Genomic DNA, 22,500 nt, shown 5'->3' with positions numbered 1-22,500 from the left:
GAGAGACAGAGAGACAGAGATACACAGAGAGAGACAGAGAGACAGAGATACACAGAGAGAGAGACAGAGAGAGGGAGAGAGAGAATTAGCAATCATTTTATTAGAGGGAAACAGCGCATCTACCAGTCCAATTGGCGTCAGCATCCTGCCATAGCAATAGAAACAGTTGTAACCTGCCATAGCATTAGAAACAGTGGTAACCTGTCATAGCCTGAATAACAGTGGTAACCTGCCATAGCATTAGAAACTGTGGTAACCTGCCATAGCATTAGAAACAGTGGTAACCTGCAATAGCATTAGAAACAGTGGTAACCTGTCATAGCATTAGAAACAGTGGTAACCTGTCATAGCATTAGAAACAGTGGTAACCTGTCATAGCATTAGAAACAGTGGTAACCTGTCATAGCATTAGAAACAGTGGTAACCTGTCATAGCATTAGAAACAGTGGTAACCTGTCATAGCATTAGAAACAGTGGTAACCTGTCATAGCCTGAAGAACAGTGGTAACCTGTCATAGCCTGAAGAACAGTGGTAACCTGTCATAGCCTGAAGAACAGTGGTAACCTGTCATAGCCTGAAGAACAGTGGTAACCTGTCATAGCCTGAAGAACAGTGGTAACCTGTCATAGCCTGAAGAACAGTGGTAACCTGTCATAGCATTAGAAACAGTGGTAACCTGCCATAGCATTAGAAACAGTGGTAACCTGCCATAGCCTGAAGAACAGTGGTAACCTGTCATAGCCTGAAGAACAGTGGTAACCTGTCATAGCCTGAAGAACAGTGGTAACCTGTCATAGCCTGAAGAACAGTAGTAACCTGTCATAGCCTGAAGAACAGTGGTAACCTGTCATAGCATTAGAAACAGTGGTAACCTGCCATAGCATTAGAAACAGTGGTAACCTGTCATAGCCTGAAGAACAGTGGTAACCTGCCATAGCCTGAAAAACAGTGGTAACCTGTCATAGCCTGAAGAACAGTGGTAACCTGTCATAGCCTGAAGAACAGTAGTAACCTGTCATAGCCTGAAGAACAGTGGTAACCTGTCATAGCATTAGAAACAGTGGTAACCTGTCATAGCATTAGAAACAGTGGTAACCTGTCATAGCCTGAAGAACAGTGGTAACCTGTCATAGCCTGAAGAACAGTGGTAACCTGTCATAGCCTGAAGAACAGTGGTAACCTGTCATAGCCTGAAGAACAGTGGTAACCTGTCATAGCCTGAAGAACAGTGGTAACCTGTCATAGCCTGAAGAACAGTGGTAACCTGTCATAGCCTGAAGAACAGTGGTAACCTGTCATAGCCTGAAGAACAGTGGTAACCTGTCATAGCCTGAAGAACAGTGGTAACCTGTCATAGCCTGAAGAACAGTGGTAACCTGTCATAGCCTGAAGAACAGTGGTAACCTGTCATAGCCTGAAGAACAGTGGTAACCTGTCATAGCCTGAAGAACAGTGGTAACCTGCCATAGCCTGAAGAACAGTGGTAACCTGTCATAGCCTGAAGAACAGTGGTAACCTGTCATAGCCTGAAGAACAGTGGGTGACCAGGGATCATCTACCCACTGTGTGTATAAACTGTAGCCTCCTCTCTTAGCTACTGACAGAGAAGAGAGGCTCTAGTGAAATAATATTTGGCTAATAAAAGCTAATAGTACAACACCCACTGACAACGAGACAGAGGTGAAACACTTCTCTCTCACTCACACACACACACACACACACACACACACACACACACACACACACACACACACACACACACACACACACACACACACACACACACACACACACACACACACACACACACACACACACACACACACACACACACACACACACACACACACACACACACTCACTCACACACTCTAACACCCAGACACAGAGAGGAACCAGTGTAGTCAACACTCACACACACTAACACTCACACACACTAACACTCTAAGCTGCCTATTACAAAAACAGTGCATCAGCATGACAGAGAGAATGAACACACTGTCTCTCCAATACTGAAGTCTATAGTCTGATTATAATGACTCTGCCACACACTGACACACACACATATAAAAGCACAGACATACGTACACAGACACAGGTACACCTGGCCAAGCACTATAAATAGCTCCTATCGTCTGGTCTGTTTGGTGATGATGCGTACACATGGGGTCAGGCTAGGAAAAGCAGAAGGTGTGTCCAGGTACACGCTCAGACAGAGGAACACACCCTTAGTTTTATGTGGACTTGATTAATGAGATGGGAGGGATGCTGTAGGCCACAGTTCAGTCTATATAATACAACTACTTCTTTTCTCTGTGTTTTCACTGACACCATGGCTGCTTCTGAATGGCCCCTATTCCCTGTATAGTGCACTACTTTAGACCAGAGCCCTGGCCCAAAGTAGTGCACTGTTAAAGGATACAGGATTGGGGGTACACTATACAGGATACAGGGTAAGAGGTACACTATACAAGATACAGGGGAAGGGGTACACTATACAGGGTAAGGGGTACACTATACAGGATACAGGGTAAGGGGTACACTATACAAGATACAGGGGAAGGGGTACACTATACAGGGTAAGGGGTACACTATACAGGATACAGGGTAAGGGATACACTATACAGGATACAGGGGAAGGGGTACACTATACAGGATACAGGGTAAGGGGTACACTATACAGGATACAGGGGAAGGGGTACACTATACAGGGTAAGGGGAACACTATACAGGATACAGGGAAAGGGGTGCACTATACAGGATACAGGGTAAGGGGTACACTATACAGGGTAAGGGGTACACTATACAGGATACAGGGTAAGGGGTACACTATACAGGATACAGGGTAAGGGGTACACTATACAGGATACAGGGGAAGGGGTACACTATACAGGATACAGGGTAAGGGGTACACTATACAGGAGAAGGGGTACACTATACAGGATACAGGGTAAGGGGTACACTGTACAGGATACAGGGGAAGGGGTACACCATACAGGATGCAGGGTAAGGGGTACACTATACAGAATACAGGGTAAGGGGTACACTATACAGAATACAGGGGAAGGGGTACACTATACAGGATACAGGGTAAGGGGTACACTATACAGGATACAGGGTAAGGGGTACACTATACAGAATACAGGGGAAGGGGTACACTATACAGGATACAGGGTAAGGGGTACACTATACAGGATACAGGGTAAGGGGTACACTATACAGAATACAGGGTAAGGGGTACACTATACAGAATACAGGGGAAGGGGTACACTATACAGGATACAGGGTAAGGGGTACACTATACAGGATACAGGGGAAGGGGTACACTATACAGGATACAGGGGAAGGGGTACACTATACAGGATACAGTGGAACGGGGTACACTATACAGGATACAGGGTAAGGGGTACACTATACAGAATACAGGGGAAGGGGTACACTATACAGGATACAGTGGAACGGGGTACACTATACAGGATACAGGGGAAGGGGTACACTATACAGGATACAGTGGAACGGGGTACACTATACAGGATACAGGGGAAGGGGTACACTATACAGGAGAAGGGGTAGACTATACAGGAGAAGGGGTACACTATACAGGATACAGGTGAAGGGGTACACTATACAGGATACAGGGGAAGGGGTACACTATACAGGATACAGGGTAAGGGGTACACTATACAGGATACAGGAGAAGGGGTACACTATACAGGATACAGGGTAAGGGGTACACTGTACAGGATACAGGGGAAGGGGTACACTATACAGGATACAGGGTAAGGGGTACACTATACAGAATACAGGGTAAGGGGTACACTATACAGGATACAGGGGAAGGGGTACATTATACAGGATACAGGGGAAGGGGTACACTATACTGGAAAAGGGGTACACTATACAGGATACAGGGTAAGGGGTACACTATACAGGAGAAGGGGTACACTATACAGGAGAAGGGGTACACTATACAGGATACAGGGGAAGGGGTACACTATACAGGAGAAGGGGTACACTATACAGGATACAGGGTAAGGGGTACACTATACAGGATACAGGGGAAGGGGTACACTATACAGGATACAGGAGAAGGGGTACACTATACAGGGGAAGGGGTACACTATACAGGATACAGGGGAAGGGGTACACTATACAGGAGAAGGGGTACACTATACAGGATACAGGGTAAGGGGTACACTATACAGGATACAGGGTAAGGGGTACACTATACAGGATACAGGGTAAGGGGTACACTATACAGGAGAAGGGGTACACTATACAGGAGAAGGGGTACACTATACAGGATACAGGGGAAGGGGTACACTATACAGGAGAAGTGGTACACTATACAGGATACAGGGTAAGGGGTACACTATACAGGATACAGGGTAAGGGGTACACTATACAGGGGAAGGGGTACACTATACAGGATACAGGGGAAGGGGTACACTATACAGGATACAGGGGAAGGGGTACACTATACAGGATACAGGAGAAGGGGTACACTATACAGGGGAAGGGGCACACTATACAGGATACAGGGGAAGGGGTACACTATACAGGATACAGGGTAAGGGGTACGCTATACAGGGGAAGGGGTACACTATACAGGATACAGGGGAAGGGGTACACTATACAGGATACAGGGGAAGGGGTACACTATACAGGATACAGGAGAAGGGGTACACTATACAGGATACAGGAGAAGGGGTACACTATACAGGATACAGGAGAAGGGGTACACTATACAGGATACAGGGGAAGGGGTACACTATACAGGATACAGGGGAAGGGGTACACTATACAGGATACAGGAGAAGGGGTACACTATACAGGATACAGGGGAAGGGGTACACTATACAGGATACAGGGGAAGGGGTACACTATACAGGATACAGGGGAACACTATACAGGATACAGGAGAAGGGGTACACTATACAGGATACAGGGGAAGGGGTACACTATACAGGATACAGGGGAAGGGGTACACTATACAGGATACAGGAGAAGGGGTACACTATACAGGATACAGGGGAAGGGGTACACTATACAGGATACAGGGGAACACTATACAGGATACAGGAGAAGGGGTACACTATACAGGATACAGGGGAAGGGGTACACTATACAGGATACAGGATACAGGGGAACACTATACAGGATACAGGGTAAGGGGTACACTATACAGGATACAGGGGAAGGGGTACACTATACAGGATACAGGGGAAGGGGTACACTATACAGGATACAGGGTAAGGGGTACACTATACAGGATACAGGGTAAGGGGTACACTATACAGGATACAGGGGAAGGGGTACACTATACAGGATACAGGGGAAGGGGTACACTATACAGGATACAGGGGAAGGGGTACACTATACAGGATACAGGGGAAGGGGTACACTATACAGGATACAGGGGAAGGGGTACACTATACAGGATACAGGGGAAGGGGTACACTATACAGGATACAGGAGAAGGGGTACACTATACAGGGAATAGTGGAGCCATTTCGTATGCACGCCATGAGAAAACATGTGTTCATGTTCTGTAGTGGTTGTGTTGTAAACATCCACACCTGGTTGTTCCTAGTCAGAGCTCCTCTCTCCTAATAAGCTATGATGGTGTTAAACATCCTGACTGTTCTGTGACTGAGGTTAGAAACAGTTTGACCCTTCTGTGACCGTGGTGTGTGTGTGTGTGTGTGTGTGTGTGTGTGTTTGAGGGAAAGAGGTGAGAACACTGTTTCTTCGACCCGACGACAGAACCTTGTTATGGCAGTGCCAGATACTGTGGATGTGGAGAATCTGAAAGAACCCGTTTTGGAGTGTGTACCTGTCACACATACACACACACACCTCCATGAACGTGAGTATACTTACTATATGTTGCACAAGTGTTTGTTGTGTTTGTCTCCCTGCGTTACTGTGTGTAGGCAGGTGTGACACACCTTAATCTTTGCACGCACTCTGGGGTCAAACACCAGGTCACACACACATCGGAGGTGTCGTCTGTAATAATGATTCATCAGAGAGCCATGAGACAGCTCAGACACCAATAGGGGTTAGTGTGTGTGTGTGTGTGTGTATGTGTGTGTGTGTGTGTGTGTGTGTGTGTGTGAGAGAGAGAGAGTGTGTGTGTGTTATTCTCTGTGAGAGGTTATAGACCTACAGTTAATATGACATTAGGCTCTGTGAGAGGTTATAGACCTACAGTTAACATGACATTAGGCTCTGTGAGAGGTTATAGACCTACAGTTAATTTGACATTAGGCTCTGTGAGAGGTTATAGACCTACAGTTAATTTGACATTAGGCTCTGTGAGAGGTTATAGACCTACAGTTAACATGACATTAGGCTCTGTGAGAGGTTATAGACCTACAGTTAATTTGACATTAGGCTCTATGAGAGGTTATAGACCTACAGTTAATATGACATTAGGCTCTGTGAGAGGTTATAGACCTACAGTTAATATGACATTAGGCTCTGTGAGAGGTTATAGACCTACAGTTAATTTGACATTAGGCTCTGTGAGAGGTTATAGACCTACAGTTAATATGACATTAGGCTCTGTGAGAGGTTATAGACCTACAGTTAACATGACATTAGGCTCTGTGAGAGGTTATAGACCTACAGTTAACATGACATTAGGCTCTGTGAGAGGTTATAGACCTACAGTTAATATGACATTAGGCTCTGTGAGAGGTTATAGACCTACAGTTAATATTACATTAGGCGCTCTGTGAGAGGTTATAGACATACAGTTAACATGACATTAGGCTCTGTGAGAGGTTATAGACCTACAGTTAATTTGACATTAGGCTCTGTGAGAGGTTATAGACCTACAGTTAACATGACATTAGGCTCTGTGAGAGGTTATAGACCTACAGTTAATATGACATTAGACTCTGTGAGAGGTTATAGACCTATAGTCAGTGTCCAGATGTCAGACTACTACTACATTAAACCCATCTGAACAGTAGCCTAGAGTTCCTTTGACGTGCTATTTTGAAATCCCTGTAATGTGACTGTTGAATTTGTATAGCGCCTCACCGTCATCACATATAACACAGCCGACACTGCTATCGTCCTCTTTTACTGCTACACCAAGTCATCACAAACATTATTTCCCAGACAACTGTTCTAGCCCTCCCTTCAATTTATTTTGTAACTCTCCATTTCGCTGATATTTTCTTATCAAATTTGGACTCCGACATTTCCTTTTTGCCTCAGTGGATCGACCTTAACTTTTCTTCAGCCCAAGTTTCTAAAAATATTTTAGCAGTTGTTGTGTATTTGGCGTGCTACTGTGAGGCTACGCACTAACGCCAGAAACAAACAATGAAAGAAAAACCTAAAGGTTGCCTATAGATATGAATTGCACAAGAATGATACATTTTTAATGCATTGTTTAATCTTTATTCAACCACCCGCCCTTCATCCACACAATATTTATTGACCCTAAACCCATCTGCCTCGCGAATATAACCGTAGGGACTGCCGGTTATAAGTCAACCCGCACATCACTAACAGACATTCCTTCATTGTGCTGCAGTGTGTGTGGTGACCAGTAGAGGTCAGCAGGGGCCAGTGTTAGTGGTCTGACTGGTGCAGTCAGCTGGGAGACTAGACACAGACATGATCAGATTCTCAAGTCCTTTAGAGTTGGACTAGAGTTAGACTCTGCTTCTGTAGTCCATGCTCTGTGGAGGATTGCTGAGAATAGATTAAAATGATCATTTAGGATGTGCCAGGGGTTGAGGAACACTAGCAGTCTTCTCCCTTCTCTATCAATCTGCTACCAGAAGTCATCTAATCTATTGGCTGTAGAGACCTGAAGTCCACTGGCAGCCATCTAGAGCTGCTGCTTAGAGCCGTTTAGAAAGAACAACTAATCAATTCCTCTTCATTCGTTTATGCTCCTGCTCTCCTTCAGATGGATATCTGGCAGTGGCTGTGTGTGTGTGTGTGTGTGTGTGTGTGTGTGTGTGTGTGTGTGTGTGTGTGTGTGTGTGTGGGTGGGTGAGTCAGACTCAAGGAGGCAGGAGGGGAGACTGTGTCAATATTGATAATAGTTCATCCTATCACTGATGCTGCATCATTACCAATCAGCCTAATGCTATGGAGTGATTAGCAAGATAATGCAACACTGATTGACTGTTTGAGTTGTCAACACAAGCTACAATGATACTAACGCATCTGTCACTAAAACTCCTGCTCCTCAGGGTACTGTGTGTGTGTTTGTGTGTGCATGCATGTGTATGTTTGCGTGTGTATGTGTGCCTGTGTGGTAAACTCACAGCTAATTAGCGTGAACATGCTAACAGTAATGAATTAGAGCCACTGGATGCTGATTAGATGCTATTGTGCAACACTGACGCTAATTAGCCAAACGTTGCCAACATTCTTTTTGATGGTTAATCAGTGCATTGATACAAACTGGATGCTAATAGATTGTTTAATATGTTAATGTTACCTCAGTAACAGTCCTCACTGCTTTCACAATGCAGGGCCAGTAGGTTTTCCAGATAAAAACTCTGTGATCTAGGGGAGGGGGAGGGGGAGTCTGGGTTCTTTCTTGGTCAGGTCCTGTGGCTTTTTATGTGGCTAACAAGAAGCTAACCCAGAGGCTATTTATGCTGTTAATTAGCATGATATGCTAATGCTATAATGAAGTGCACTATATAGGCCTACTGTACATTCTGCTGCATCATCTCTTACTGAGGCATTTGGTTGTATCTTTATGGGCGTACAGGGACCTGCTCACACCATTACATCTGAAGGAGAATTAGATTGAAATTGAATTTAATACAAGATGCAGAGGGGCATGTGGTGGGGGGTTGATTTTCAGCCGACACTAATTCAAGTGGGCAGCCCCCTGAAATAGCACTGAGAGGCACTGAGAAGGGAGGAGAAAGAGAAAGAGAAGGAGGGAAGGAGAGAGAGAGAAGGAGAGAGGGAAGGAGAGAGAGAGGGGGAGAGGGAAGGAGAGAGAGAGGGGGAGAGGGAAGGAGAGAGAGAGGGGGATAGAGGGAAGGAGAGAGAAAGAAGTATAGAGGGAAGGAGAGAGAGAGAAGGATAGAGGGAAGGAGAGAGAGAGGGGGAGAGGGAAGGAGAGAGAGAGGGGGAGAGGGAAGGAGAGAGAGAGAAGGATAGAGGGAAGGAGAGAGAAAGAAGTATAGAGGGAAGGAGAGAGAGAGAAGGAGAGAGGGAAGGAGAGAGAGGGGGAGAGGGAAGGAGAGAGAGAGGGGGAGAGGGAAGGAGAGAGAGAGAAGGATAGAGGGAAGGAGAGAGAAAGAAGTATAGAGGGAAGGAGAGAGAGAGAAGGATAGAGGGAAGGAGAGAGAGAGGGGGAGAGGGAAGGAGAGAGAGAGAAGGATAGAGGGAAGGAGAGAGAAAGAAGTATAGAGGGAAGGAGAGAGAGAGAAGGATAGAGGGAAGGAGAGAGAGAGAAGGAGAGAGGGAAGGAGAGAGAGAGGGGGAGAGGGAAGGAGAGAGAGAGAAGGATAGAGGGAAGGAGAGAGAGATAAGTATAGAGGGAAGAAGAGAGAGAGAAGGAGAGAGGGAAGGAGAGAGAGAGGGGGAGAGGGAAGGAGAGAGAGAGAAGGATAGAGGGAAGGAGAGAGAGAGAAGGATAGAGGGAAGGAGAGAAAGAGAGAGGGGGGAAGGAGAGAGAAAGAGAAGGAGGAAAGGAGAGAGAGAAAGAGGAAAGGAGAGAGAGATAAGGATAGAGGGATGGAGAGAGAGAGAATGATAGAGGGAAGGAGAGAGAGATAGAAGGATAGAGGGAAGGAGAGAGAGATAGGGGGGGAAGGAGAGAGAGAAGGATAGAGGGAAGAAGAGAGAGGAGGAAAGGAGGAAAGGAGAGAGAGATACGGAAAGAGGGAAGGAGAGAGAGAGAAGGATAGAGGGATGGAGAGAGAGAATGATATATGGAAGGAGAGAGAGAGAAGGGTAGAGGGAAGGAGAGAGAGAAGGATAGATGGAAGGAGAGAGAGAATGATAGAGGGAAGGAGAGAGAGATAATGATAGAGGGAAGGAGAGAGAGAAGGAGGAAAGGAGAGAGAGATAAGGATAGAGGGAAGGAGAGAGAGAGAATGATAGAGGGAAGGAGAGAGAGAGAGAAGGATAGAGGGAAGGAGAGAGAGGGGGGGAATGAGAGAGAGAGAAGGATAGAGGGAAGGAGAGAGAGAAGGAGGAAAGGAGAGAGAGCTAAGGAAAGAGGGAAGGAGAGAGAGAGAAGGATAGAGGGATGAGAGAGAGAAGGATATATGGAAGGAGAGAGAGAGAAGGGTAGAGGGAAGGAGAGAGAGAGAAGGGTAGAGGGAAGGAGAGAGAGAAGGATAGATGGAAGGAGAGAGAGAAGGATAGAGGGAAGGAGAGAGAGACAATGATAGAGGGAAGGAGAGAGAGAAGGAGGAAAGGAGAGAGAGATAAGGATAGAGGGAAGGAGAGAGAGAGAAGGATATATGGAAGGAGAGAGAGAGAAGGGTCGAGGGAAGGAGAGAGAGAAGGATAGAGGGAAGGAGAGAGAGAAGGATAGAGGGAAGGAGAGAGAGAGAAGGATAGAGGGAAGGAGAGAGAGATAAGGATAGAGGGAAGGAGAGAGAGAAGGATAGAGGGAACGAGAGAGAGAAGGATAGAGGGAAGGAGAGAGAGAGAGAAGGATAGAGGGAAGGAGAGAGAGAGAAGGATAGAGGGAAGGAGAGAGAGAGAAGGATAGAGGGAAGGAGAGAGGGAAGGAGAGAGGGAAGGATAGAGGGAAGGAGAGAGAGAGAGAAGGATAGAGGGAAGGAGAGACAGAGACGGATAGAGGGAAGGAGAGAGAGAGAAGGATAGAGGGAAGGAGAGAGAGAGAAGGATAGAGGGAAGGAGAGAGGGAAGGAGAGAGAGAGAAGGATAGAGGGAAGGATAGAGGGAAGGAGAGAGAGAGAAGGATAGAGGGAAGGAGAGAGAGAGAAGGATAGAGGGAAGGAGAGAGAGGGAAGGATAGAGGGAAGGAGAGAGGGAAGGATAGAGGGAAGGAGAGAGAGAGAAGGATAGAGGGAAGGATATAGGGAAGGAGAGAGGGAAGAAGAGAGGGAAGGAGAGAGGGAAGGATAGAGGGAGAAGGATAGAGGGAAGGAGAGAAGGAGAAGGATAGAGGGAAGGAGAGAGAGAAGGATGGAGGAAAGGAGAGAGGGAAGGATAGAGGGAAGGAGAGAGGGAAGGAGAGAGGGAAGGATAGAGGGAAGGAGAGAGAGAAGGATAGAGGGAAGGAGAGAGAGAGAAGGATAGAGGGAAGGAGAGAGGGAAGGATATAGGCAAGGAAAGAGAGAGAAGGATAGAGGGAAGGAGAGAGAGAGAAGGATAGAGGGAAGGAGCGAGAGAGAGAAGGATAGAGGGAAGGAGAGAGAGAGAGAAGGATAGAGGGAAGGAGAGAGAGAGAGAGAGAGAAGGATAGAGGGAAGGAGAGAGAGAGAGAAGGATAGAGGGAAGGAGAGAGAGATTGCAAAATGAGCTTGTAGAGCGTTCTGCTCAGCTAAACTCCATGTCATACTAATCAAACAGATCTGTATTGAGCTCTGTGTGTGTGTGTGTGTGTGTGTGTGTGTGTGCGTGCGTGCGTGCGTGTATGCGTGCGTGCGTGCGTGTGTGTGTGTGTAGAAGGAGAGAGAGGGGGGGAAGGAGAGAGAGAGAAGGATAGAGGGAAGGAGAGAGAGAAGGAGGAAAGGAGAGAGAGCTAAGGAAAGAGGGAAGGAGAGAGAGAGAAGGATAGAGGGATGAGAGAGAGAAGGATATATGGAAGGAGAGAGAGAGAAGGGTAGAGCGAAGGAGAGAGAGAAGGATAGATGGAAGGAGAGAGAGAAGGATAGAGGGAAGGAGATAGAGACAATGATAGAGGGAAGGAGAGAGAGAAGGAGGAAAGGAGAGAGAGATAAGGATAGAGGGAAGGAGAGAGAGAGAAGGATAGAGGGAAGGAGAGAGAGAGAAGGATAGAGGGAAGGAGAGAGGGAAGGAGAGAGAGAGAAGGATAGAGGGAAGGATAGAGGGAAGGAGAGAGAGAGAAGGATAGAGGGAAGGAGAGAGAGAGAAGGATAGAGGGAAGGAGAGAGAGGGAAGGATAGAGGGAAGGATAGAGGGAAGGAGAGAGGGAAGGATAGAGGGAAGGAGAGAGAGAGAAGGATAGAGGGAAGGATATAGGGAAGGAGAGAGGGAAGGATAGAGGGAGAAGGATAGAGGGAAGGAGAGAAGGAGAAGGATAGAGGGAAGGAGAGAGAGAAGGATGGAGGAAAGGAGAGAGGGAAGGATAGAGGGAAGGAGAGAGGGAAGGAGAGAGGGAAGGATAGAGGGAAGGAGAGAGAGAAGGATAGAGGGAAGGAGAGAGAGAGAAGGATAGAGGGAAGGAGAGAGGGAAGGATATAGGCAAGGAGAGAGAGAGAAGGATAGAGGGAAGGAGAGAGAGAGAAGGATAGAGGGAAGGAGAGAGGGAAGGATATAGGCAAGGAAAGAGAGAGAAGGATAGAGGGAAGGAGAGAGAGAGAAGGATAGAGGGAAGGAGAGAGAGAGAGAAGGATAGAGGGAAGGAGAGAGAGAGAGAAGGATAGAGGGAAGGAGAGAGAGAAGGATAGAGGGAAGGAGAGAGAGAGAGAAGGATAGAGGGAAGGAGAGAGAGATTGCAAAATGAGCTTGTAGAGCGTTCTGCTCAGCTAAACTCCATGTCATACTAATCAAACAGATCTGTATTGAGCTCTGTGTGTGTGTGTGTGTGTGTGTGTGTGTGTGTGTGTGTGTGTGTGTGCGTGCGTGCGTGCGTGCGTGCGTGTGTGTGTGTGTGTAGGGCCTGTGTTTCACAGTGATTAGAATAATGCTCTGATTAGTGAAGTGCTGTAATACAGAGAACGGCTGCCAGGACCCAGCACATAACAGACAGAACAGAGAGGGAGAGAAGAGTGACAGGCCAAGCGAGATAGACGGAGAAACAGAGAGCACGAGAGAGAGAGACATGGTTTTAGAGGTGTCAGACAGAGATTATTTGCACATAATATGACATTTGTAATGTCTTTATTCCTTTGGAACTATTGTGAGTGTAATGTTTACTGTTCATTTTTATTGTTTATTTCACTTTTGTTTATTACATAATTCACTTGCTTTGGCAATGTTAACATATGTTTCCCAATCCAATAAAGAGAGAGGGTGGTAGAGGTGTCAGACAGAGAAGGTGGTAGAGGTGTCAGAGAGAGAGGGTGGTAGAGGTGCCAGAGGGAGAGGGTGGTAGAGGTGTCAGAGAGAGTGGGTGGTAGAGGTGTCAGAGAGAGTGGGTGGTAGAGGTGTCAGAGAGAGTGGGTGGTAGAGGTGTCAGAGAGAGTGGGTGGTAGAGGTGTCAGAGAGAGAGGGTGGTAGAGGTGCCAGAGGGAGAGGGTGGTAGAGGTGTCAGAGAGAGTGGGTGGTAGAGGTGAGAGAAGAGTGACAGGCCAAGCGAGATAGACGGAGAAACAGAGAGCACGAGAGAGAGAGACATGGTTTTAGAGGTGTCAGACAGAGATTATTTGCACATAATATGACATTTGTAATGTCTTTATTCCTTTGGAACTATTGTGAGTGTAATGTTTACTGTTCATTTTTATTGTTTATTTCACTTTTGTTTATTACATAATTCACTTGCTTTGGCAATGTTAACATATGTTTCCCAATCCAATAAAGAGAGAGGGTGGTAGAGGTGTCAGACAGAGAAGGTGGTAGAGGTGTCAGAGAGAGAGGGTGGTAGAGGTGCCAGAGGGAGAGGGTGGTAGAGGTGTCAGAGAGAGTGGGTGGTAGAGGTGTCAGAGAGAGTGGGTGGTAGAGGTGTCAGAGAGAGTGGGTGGTAGAGGTGTCAGAGAGAGTGGGTGGTAGAGGTGTCAGAGAGAGAGGGTGGTAGAGGTGCCAGAGGGAGAGGGTGGTAGAGGTGTCAGAGAGAGTGGGTGGTAGAGGTGAGAGAAGAGTGACAGGCCAAGCGAGATAGACGGAGAAACAGAGAGCACGAGAGAGAGAGACATGGTTTTAGAGGTGTCAGACAGAGATTATTTGCACATAATATGACATTTGTAATGTCTTTATTCCTTTGGAACTATTGTGAGTGTAATGTTTACTGTTCATTTTTATTGTTTATTTCACTTTTGTTTATTACATAATTCACTTGCTTTGGCAATGTAAACATATGTTTCCCAATCCAATAAAGAGAGAGGGTGGTAGAGGTGTCAGACAGAGAAGGTGGTAGAGGTGTCAGAGAGAGAGGGTGGTAGAGGTGCCAGAGGGAGAGGGTGGTAGAGGTGTCAGAGAGATTGGGTGGTAGAGGTGTCAGAGAGAGAGGGTGGTAGAGGTGCCAGAGGGAGAGGGTGGTAGAGGTGTCAGAGAGAGAGGGTGGTAGAGGTGTCAGAGAGAGAGGGTGGTTGAGGTGTCAGAGTGATAGGGTGGTAGAGGTGTTAGAGTGATAGGGTGGTAGAGGTGTCAGAGAGAGAGGGTGGTTGAGGTTTCAGAGTGATAGGGTGGTAGAGGTGTCAGAGTGATAGGGTGGTAGAGGTGTCAGAGTGATAGGGTGGTAGAGGTGTCAGAGAGTGAGGGTGGTTGAGGTGTCAGAGTGATGAGGTGTCAGAGTGATAAGGTGGTAGAGGTGTCAGAGTGATAGGGTGGTAGAGGTGTCAGAGTGATAGGGTGGTAGAGGTGTCAGAGTGATAGGGTGGTAGAGGTGTCAGAGTGATAGGGTGGTAGAGGTGCCAGAGAGAGAGGGTGGTAGAGGTGTCAGAGAGTGAGGGTGGTTGAGGGTGGTTGAGGTGTAAGAGTGATAGGGTGGTAGAGGTGGCAGAGTGATAGGGTGGTAGAGGTGTCAGAGTGATAGGGTGGTAGAGGTGCCAGAGAGAGAGGGTGGTAGAGGTGTCAGAGAGAGAATGTGGTAGAGGTGTCAGAGAGAGAGGGTCGTAGAGCTGTCAGAGAGAGAGGGTGGTAGAGGTGTCAGAGGGAGAGGGTGGTAGAGGTGTCAGAGAGAGAATGTGGTAGAGGTGTCAGAGAGAGAGGGTCGTAGAGGTGCCAGAGAGAGAGGGTGGTAGAGGTGTCAGAGTGATAGGGTGGTAGAGGTGTCAGAGAGTGAGGGTGGTTGAGGTGTCAGAGTGATGACGTGTCAGAGTGATAAGGTGGTAGAGGTGTCAGAGTGATAGGGTGGTAGAGGTGTCAGAGTGATAGGGTGGTAGAGGTGTCAGAGTGATAGGGTGGTAGAGGTCTCAGAGTGATAGGGTGGTAGAGGTGTCAGAGAGAGGGTATAGAGGTGTCAGAGAGAGGGTATAGAGGTGTCAGAAGGTGAGGGTGGTTGAGGTGTCAGAGTGATAGGGTGGTAGAGGTGTCAGATGAATAGGGTGATAGAGGTGTCAGAGAGAGAATGTGGTAGAGGTGTCAGAGAGAGAATGTGGTAGAGGTGTCAGAGAGAGAGGGTCGTAGAGGTGTCAGAGAGAGAGGGTGGTAGAGGTGTCAGAGGGAGAGGGTGGTAGAGGTGTCAGAGAGAGAATGTGGTAGAGGTGTCAGAGAGAGAGGGTCGTAGAGGTGCCAGAGAGAGAGGGTGGTAGAGGTGTCAGAGTGATAGGGTGGTAGAGGTGTCAGAGTGATAGGGTGGTAGAGGTGTCAGAGAGTGAGGGTGGTTGAGGTGTCAGAGTGATGACGTGTCAGAGTGATAAGGTGGTAGAGGTGTCAGAGTGATAGGGTGGTAGAGGTGTCAGAGTGATAGGGTGGTAGAGGTGTCAGAGTGATAGGGTGGTAGAGGTCTCAGAGTGATAGGGTGGTCGAGGTGCCAGAGAGAGGGTATAGAGGTGTCAGAAGGTGAGGGTGGTTGAGGTGTCAGAGTGATAGGGTGGTAGAGGTGTCAGATGAATAGGGTGGTAGAGGTGTCAGAGAGAGAATGTGGTAGAGGTGTCAGAGAGAGAATGTGGTAGAGGTGTCAGAGAGAGAGGGTCGTAGAGCTGTCAGAGAGAGAGGGTGGTAGAGGTGTCAGAGGGAGAGGGTGGTAGAGGTGTCAGAGAGAGAATGTGGTAGAGGTGTCAGAGAGAGAGGGTCGTAGAGGTGCCAGAGAGAGAGGGTGGTAGAGGTGTCAGAGTGATAGGGTGGTAGAGGTGTCAGAGTGATAGGGTGGTAGAGGTGTCAGAGAGTGAGGGTGGTTGAGGTGTCAGAGTGATGAGGTGTCAGAGTGATAAGGTGGTAGAGGTGTCAGAGTGATATGGTGGTAGAGGTGTCAGAGTGATAGGGTGGTAGAGGTGTCAGAGTGATAGGGTGGTAGAGGTGTCAGAGGGAGAGTGTGGTCGAGGTGCCAGAGAGAGGGTATAGAGGTGTCAGAGAGTGAGGGTGGTTGAGGTGTAAGAGTGATAGGGTGGTAGAGGTGGCAGAGTGATAGGGTGGTAGAGGTGTCAGAGTGATAGGGTGGTAGAGGTGCCAGAGAGAGAGAGGGTGGTAGAGGTGTCAGAGAGAGAAGGTGGTAGAGGTGTCAGAGAGAGAGAAGGTGGTAGAGGTGTCAGAGTGATAGGGTGGTAGAGGTGTCAGAGTGATAGAGTGGTAGAGGTGTCAGAGTGATAGGGTGGTAATGGTGTCAGAGGGAGAGGGTGGTCGAGGTGCCAGAGAGAGGGTATAGAGGTGTCAGAAGGTGAGGGTGGTTGAGGTGTCAGAGTGATAGGGTGGTAGAGGTGTCAGAGTGATAGGGTGGTAGAGGTATCAGAGAGAGAATGTGGTAGAGGTGTCAGAGAGAGAGGGTCGTATAGGTGTCAGAGAGAGAGGGTGGTAGAGGTGCCAGAGAGAGAAGGTGGTAGAGGTGTCAGAGAGAGAAGGTGGTAGAGGTGTCAGAGTGATATGGTGGTAGAGGTGTCAGAGTGATAGGGTGGTAGAGGTGTCAGAGTGATAGGGTGGTAGAGGTGTCAGAGGGAGAGTGTGGTCGAGGTGCCAGAGAGAGGGTATAGAGGTGTCAGAGAGTGAGGGTGGTTGAGGTGTAAGAGTGATAGGGTGGTAGAGGTGGCAGAGTGATAGGGTGGTAGAGGTGTCAGAGTGATAGGGTGGTAGAGGTGCCAGAGAGAGAGAGGGTGGTAGAGGTGTCAGAGAGAGAAGGTGGTAGAGGTGTCATAGAGAGAAGGTGGTAGAGGTGTCAGAGTGATAGGGTGGTAGAGGTGTCAGAGTGAAAAGGTGGTAGAGGTGTCAGAGTGATATGGTGGTAGAGGTGTCAGAGTGATAGAGTGGTAGAGGTGTCAGAGTGATAGGGTGGTAATGGTGTCAGAGGGAGAGGGTGGTCGAGGTGCCAGAGAGAGGGTATAGAGGTGTCAGAAGGTGAGGGTGGTTGAGGTGTCAGAGTGATAGGGTGGTAGAGGTGTCAGAGTGATAGGGTGGTAGAGGTGTCAGAGAGAGAATGTGGTAGAGGTGTCAGAGAGAGAGGGTCGTAGAGGTGTCAGAGAGAGAGGGTGGTAGAGGTGCCAGAGAGAGAAGGTGGTAGAGGTGTCAGAGAGAGAAGGTGGTAGAGGTGTCAGAGTGAGAGGGTCGTAGAGGTGTCAGAGAGAGAGGGTGGTAGAGGTGTCAGAGAGAGAGGGTGGTAGAGGTGTCAGAGAGAGAATGTGGTAGAGGTGTCAGAGAGAGAGGGTCGTAGAGGTGCCAGAGACAGAGGGTGGTAGAGGTGTCAGACAGAGAAGGTGGTAGAGGTGTCAGAGAGAGCGGGTGGTAGAGGTGTCAGAGAGAGAGGGGGTAGAGGTGCCAGAGAGATAGGGGATAGAGGTGTCAGAGAGAACGGGTGGTCGAGGTGTCAGAGAGAGAGAATGGTAGAGGTGTCAGAGAGAGAGAGGGGGTAGAGGTGTCAGAGAGATAGAGTGGTAGAGGTGTCAGAGAGAGGTGAGGTGTAGAGGAGGAATTAAGAAGACAGGTGGCTGAACAGGTAGCTGTCTCATAATCTGTAATGTTATAGGAGGAGGAATGAGGAAAACAGGAGGCTGAACAGTAGAGGTAGATATCTCCTAATCTGTAATGTTATAGGAGGAGGAATGAGGAAGACAGGAGGGTGAACAGTAGAGGTAGCTGTCTCCTAATCTGTAATGTTAAAGGAGTTGGAATGAGGAAGACAGGAGGCTGAACAGTAGAGGTAGCTGTCTCCTAGTCTGTAATGTTATAGGAGGAGGAATGAGGAAGACAGGAGGCTGAACAGTAGAGGTAGCTGTCTCCTAATCTGTAATGTTCTAGGAGAAGGAATGAGGAAGACAGGAGGCTGAACAGTAGAGGTAGCTGTCTCCTAATCTGTAATGTTAAAGGAGGAGGAATGAGGAAGACTGGTGGCTGAACAGTAGAGGTAGCTGTCTCCTAATCTGTAATGTTATAGGAGGAGGAATGAGGAAAACAGGAGGCTGAACAGTAGAGGTAGCTGTCTCCTAATCTGTAATGTTATTGGATGAGGAATGAGGAAGACAGGAGGCTGAACAGTTGAGGTAGCTGTCTCCTAATCTGTAATGTTATAGGAGGAGGAATGAGGAAGACAGGAGGTGAACAGTAGAGGTAGCTGTCTCCTAGTCTGTAATGTTCTAAGAGGAGGAATGAGGAAGACAGGAGGCTGAACTGTAGAGGTAGCTGTCTCCTAGTCTGTAATGTTATAGGAGGAGGAATAAGGAACACAGGAGGCAGAACAGTAGCGGTAGCTGTATGCTAATAAGTAATGTTATAGGAGGAGGAATGAGGAAGACAGGAGGCTGAACAGGTAGAGGTAGCTGTCTCCTAATCTGTAATGTTATAGGAGGAGGAATGAGGAAGACAGGAGGCTGGACAGTAGAGGTAGCTGTCTCCTAATCTGTAATGTTATTGGAGGAGGAATGAGGAAGACAGGAGGCTGAAAAGTAGAGGTAGCTGTCTCCTAATCTTTAATGTTAAAGGAGGAGGAATGAGGAAGACAGGTGGCTGAACAGTAGAGGTAGCTGTCTCCTAATCTGTAATGTTAAAGGAGAAGGAATGAGGAAGACAGGAGGATGAACAGTAGAGGTAGCTGTCTCCTAATCTGTAATGTTATAGGAGGAGGAATGAGGAAGACAGGAGGCTGAACAGGTAGAGGTAGCTGTCTCCTAATCTGTAAAGTTATAGGAGGAGGAATGAGGAAGACAGGAGGCTGAACAGTAGAGGTAGCTGTCTCCTAATCTGTAATGTTATAGGAGGAAAAATGAGGAATACAGGATGCTGAACATTAGAGGTAACTGTCTCCTAATCTGTAATGTTCTAGGAGGAGGAATGAGGAAGACAGGAGGCTGAACAGTTGAGGTAGCTGTCTCCTAATCTGTAATGTTAAAGGAGAAGGAATGAGGAAGACAGGAGGCTGAACCGGTAGAGGTAGCTGTCTCCTAATCTGTAATGTTATAGGAGGAGGAATGAGGAAGACAGGAGGCTGAACAGTAGAGGTAGCTGTCTCCTAATCTGTAATGTTATAGGATGAGGAATGAGGAAGACAGGAGGCTGAACAGTAGAGGTAGCTGTCCCCTATTCTGTAATGTTATAGGAGGAGAAATGAGGAATACAGGAGGCTGAACAGTAGAGGTAGCTGTCTCCTAATCTGTAATGTTCTAGGAGGAGGAATGAGGAAGACAGGAGGCTGAACAGTTGAGGTAGCTGTCTCCTAATCTGTAATGTTATAGGAGGAGGAATAAGGAAGACAGGAGGCTGAACAGTTGAGGTAGCTGTCTCCTAATCTGTAAAGTTATAGGAGGAGGAATTAGGAAGACAGGAGGCTGAACAGTAGAGGTAGCTGTCTCCTAATCTGTAATGTTACAAGAGGAGGAATGAGGAAGACAGGTGGCTGAACAGTAGAGGTAGCTGTCTCCTAATCTGTAATGTTATAGGATGAGGAATGAGGAAGACAGGAGGCTGAACAGTAGAGGTAGCTGTCCACTAATCTGTAAATTTCTAGGAGGAGGAATGAGGAAGACAGGAGGCTGAACAGTTGAGGTAGCTGTCTCCTAATCTGTAATGTTATAGCAGGAGGAATGAGGAAGACAGGAGGCTGAACAGTTGAGGTAGCTGTTTCCTAATCTCCAATGTTATAGGAGGAGGAATGAGGAAGACAGGAGGCTGAACAGTTGAGGTAGCTGTCTCCTAATCTGTAAGGTTATAGGAGGAGGAATTAGGAAGACAGGAGGCTGAACAGTAGAGGTAGCTGTCCCCTAATCTGTAATGTTATAGGAGGAGAAATGAGGAATACAGGAGGCTGAACAGTAGAGGTAGCTGTCTCCGAATCTGTAATGTTCTAGGAGGAGGAATGAGGAAGACAGGAGGCTGAACAGTTGAGGTAGCTGTCTCCTAATCTGTAATGTTATAGGAGGAGGAATGAGGAAGACAGGAGGCTGAACAGTTGAGGTAGCTGTCTCCTAATCTGTAAAGTTATAGGACGAGGAATTAGGAAGACAGGAGGCTGAACAGTAGAGGTAGCTGTCTCCTAATCTGTAATGTTATAGGAGGAGGAATTAGGAAGATAGGAGGCTGAACAGTAAAGGTAGCTGTCTCCTGGTCTGTATGTTATAGGAGAAGAAATGAGGGAGACAGGAGGGTGAACAGTAGAGGTAGCTGTCTCCTAGTCTGTAATGTTAAAGGAGGAGGAATGAGGAAGACAGGAGGCTGAACAGGTAGAAGAGGATGTCTCCTAATCTGTAATGTTATAGGAGGAGGAATGAGGAATACAGGAGGCTGGACAGTAGAGGTAGCTGTCTCCTAACCTGTAATGTTATAGGAGGAGGAATGAGGAAAACAGGAGGCTGAACAGTAGAGGTAGCTGTCTCCTAATCTGTAATGTTAAAGGAGGAGGAATGAGGAAGACAGGTGGCTGAACAGTAGAGGTAGCTGTTTCCTAATCTGTAATGTTAAAGGAGAAGGAATGAGGAAGACAGGAGGCTGAACAGTAGAGGTAGCTGTCTCCTAATCTGTAATGTTATAGGAGGAGGAATGAGGAAGACAGGAGGCTGAACAGTATAGGTAGCTGTCTCCTAATCTGTAATGTTATAGCAGGAGGAATGAGGAAGACAGGAGGCTGAACAGGTACAGGTAGCTGTAATGTAATGTTATAATGTAATGTTATAGGAGGAGGAATGAGGAAGACAGGAGGCTGAACAGTAGAGGTAGCTGTCTCCTAATCTGTAATGTTAAAGGAGGAGGAATGAGGAAGACAGGTGGCTGAACAGTAGAGGTAGCTGTCTCCTAATCTGTAATGTTATAGCAGGAGGAATGAGGAAGACAGGAGGCTGAACAGTAGAGGTAGCTGTCTCCTAATCTGTAATGTTATAGGAGGAGGAATGAGGAAGACAGGAGGCTGAACAGGTAGAGGTAGCTGTCTCCTAATCTATAATGTTATAGGAGGAGGAATGAGGAAGACAGGAGGCTGAACAGTAGAGGTAGCTGTCCCCTAATCTGTAATGTTATGGGAGGAGAAATGAGGAATACAGGAGGCTGAACAGTAGAGGTAGCTGTCTCCTAATCTGTAATGTTATAGCAGGAGGAATGAGGAAGACAGGAGGCTGAACAGTAGAGGTAGCTGTCTCCTAATCTGTAATGTTATAGGAGGAGGAATGAGGAAGACAGGAGGCTGAACAGTTGAGGTAGCTGTCTCCTAATCTGTAAAGTTATAGGAGGAGGAATTAGGGAGACAGGAGGCTGAACAGTAGAGGTAGCTGTCCCCTAATCTGTAATGTTATAGGAGGAGAAATGAGAAATACAGGAGGCTGAACAGTAGAGGTAGCTGTCTCCGAATCTGTAATGTTCTAGGAGGAGGAATGAGGAAGACAGGAGGCTGAACAGTATAGGTAGCTGTCTCCTAATCTGTAATGTTATAGGAGGAGGAATGAGGAAGACAGGAGGCTGAACAGTTGAGGTAGCTGTCTCCTAATCTGTAAAGTTATAGGACGAGGAATTAGGAAGACAGGAGGCTGAACAGTAGAGGTAGCTGTCTCCTAATCTGTAATGTTATAGGAGGAGGAATTAGGAAGATAGGAGGCTGAACAGTAGAGGTAGCTGTCTCCTGGTCTGTATGTTATAGGAGAAGAAATGAGGGAGACAGGAGGGTGAACAGTAGAGGTAGCTGCCTCCTAGTCTGTAATGTTCTAGGAGGAGGAATGAGGAAGACAGGAGACTGAACAGTAGAGGTAGCTGTCTCCTAGTCTGTAATGTTAAAGGAGGAGGAATGAGGAAGACAGGAGGCTGAACAGGTAGAAGAGGCTGTCTCCTAATCTGTAATGTTATAGGAGGAGGAATGAGGAATACAGGAGGCTGGACAGTAGAGGTAGCTGTCTCCTAACCTGTAATGTTATAGGAGGAGGAATGAGGAAGACAGGAGGCTGAACAGTAGAGGTAGCTGTCTCCTAATCTGTAATGTTATAGGAGGAGGAATGAGGAAGACAGGAGGCTGAACAGTATAGGTAGCTGTCTCCTAATCTGTAATGTTATAGCAGGAGGAATGAGGAAGACAGGAGGCTGAACAGGTACAGGTAGCTGTAATGTAATGTTATAATGTAATG

At 47.3% G+C, this 22,500-nt stretch overlaps 1 protein-coding gene across 1 annotated transcript in view; it reads right to left on the bottom strand.

The window, feature by feature from the left end:
* LOC110512627 (ephrin-A3-like) overlaps positions 1-22,500 on the bottom strand; it is a 142,181-nt gene that overhangs the window by 2,262 nt on the left and 117,419 nt on the right. The window lies entirely within an intron of this gene.

This window comes from Oncorhynchus mykiss, chromosome 2 (assembly GCF_057628025.1).
Source record: "Oncorhynchus mykiss isolate SJ-2025 chromosome 2, ASM5762802v1, whole genome shotgun sequence".
Taxonomy (NCBI): Eukaryota; Metazoa; Chordata; class Actinopteri; order Salmoniformes; family Salmonidae; genus Oncorhynchus; species Oncorhynchus mykiss.
The sequence above is the reverse complement of the archived record's forward strand: the minus strand, read 5'-3'. Positions and strand labels throughout refer to the sequence as shown.